Source organism: Erpetoichthys calabaricus, chromosome 9 (assembly GCF_900747795.2).
Source record: "Erpetoichthys calabaricus chromosome 9, fErpCal1.3, whole genome shotgun sequence".
Classification (NCBI taxonomy): domain Eukaryota; kingdom Metazoa; phylum Chordata; class Cladistia; order Polypteriformes; family Polypteridae; genus Erpetoichthys; species Erpetoichthys calabaricus.
This window is the reverse complement of record NC_041402.2, coordinates 75,718,452-75,720,096: the sequence shown is the minus strand read 5'-3', so window position 1 is coordinate 75,720,096 and position 1,645 is coordinate 75,718,452.

The window sequence follows — 1,645 nt, the reverse complement described above, 5'->3', positions numbered from 1 at the left end:
CAAACATTCTCACGTAATGCAGTGTAATTTATAAAGGAAAAAAAAAGAGCACTGCCTGTCTAATATTAAGTGCCCTCCAAAGACTTAGGTTCCATGGGTCCTACTTGCTGTACATATCAAGTAGGCCTGCAATGAGTACCAACAGTACATCTATTAGATCTGGAAAAACTATCAATCAGCAAGTGAAGAAATAAAACACCAGTCAGTCTTTACTCATATTCTCAGTTTAGGAAAATTAGAAATGTTTTAGTTTAATTGGGTAGGATTTATTTCAAATTTCACTTTAAATTCAACAATAAACATTTGCAAAGATATGTTGTCATTTTGACAATGTCATAGTTTAATTAGGAGCACCACACTGCAAGTCTCTCACACGCAGGCATGCACAAGACTCTAAACACCCAATTAGGATAGAAACAGCCCACCTTCCTTAAAAAAACATTTTTGAAACATATGTACACTTAGCAACACTGTAAAATAGAGACCTGTGTAACAAAAGATGAACTGAACTCACCATGGTTTTTAAATAAAACAAAATATCTGCTTTGTATTGACCATAAAAAAACCCTTTGCAACAAACTGGAATTTGAACAGTGGTAACTGAATGTTTATTATTAATTGCCAATTTAATAATGTGTTAATATTTAACCAAATTTACCTTTTATCATTTAGGGCACATAAACCTACACTTCTGTAATACCCCTTTTCTGCTGGATGATTTGCTCTGAAAAGTTTAGAAGTCCATCACAAACTCATTACATAACAGACAAGAAGCTGCAGCCTGCAAGCTCCAGCAGACATCAGATTAGAAAAGACTGAATGCTTGCACCATGAAAATTATATTGATTTTTTTTAAAACAAAAATACAAATTCACATGTAAAATATAGGTAAACCTTTTTAATTTATAAGTAGGTTGAATGGGTAAAAAATGTTTTTAATCTTCTGCTCAATATTAACTCATTGAATTACATTTTATTATATACACAAAATCTGTTAAATGCTTTTAAAGTTAAGTTTATGAGAACACATTTATAAAAAGCTTTGAAACCATTAACAGCTTTTTATATTTTGCAGTGTTGGAACAAAAAAAAAAGGCAAAAGTAGAAAAGTAAACCAATTAAAATATAAACATAGATGTTTATATTTCAGAAAGCTAAGATGTCTTTTCCCTAACCAAAGAAAAAAATGCTTTCTAGTTTAAAAGTAATTAAGAAATCCGATGTGTAACACAACACAATAAGAGAGGGTAATATTTTGAACTAATATTCTATTAAGGAATAATCAGGACTCATTGTCAAGTGACAAACCAGTCAATGTATTTGTTCACAGACGTAGTGTTGATAAGAGGTGTACACCCTGCAAAGATCACTTCATCAATAGCAAATAGCGTGTCACAATTTTGAAATTTAATGAATGTCAGAATGTAAGTCTGCTGTTCCGATACCTAAATAAATATTAAATTTAATTTAAAATAAAACTGCTTTGTAAGTAAATGTACTTCTGGCAATGCACTTCACGTACCTATTTGGACTCGCACTCGTTATGTACATAAGGCCACCCATTTTCCTCAGGTATTAATGGTCTTAATGTGACGTTATTCTGCAAATGTTTTAACAAAAACTTACAAGTCTTAGTAGAGAACTG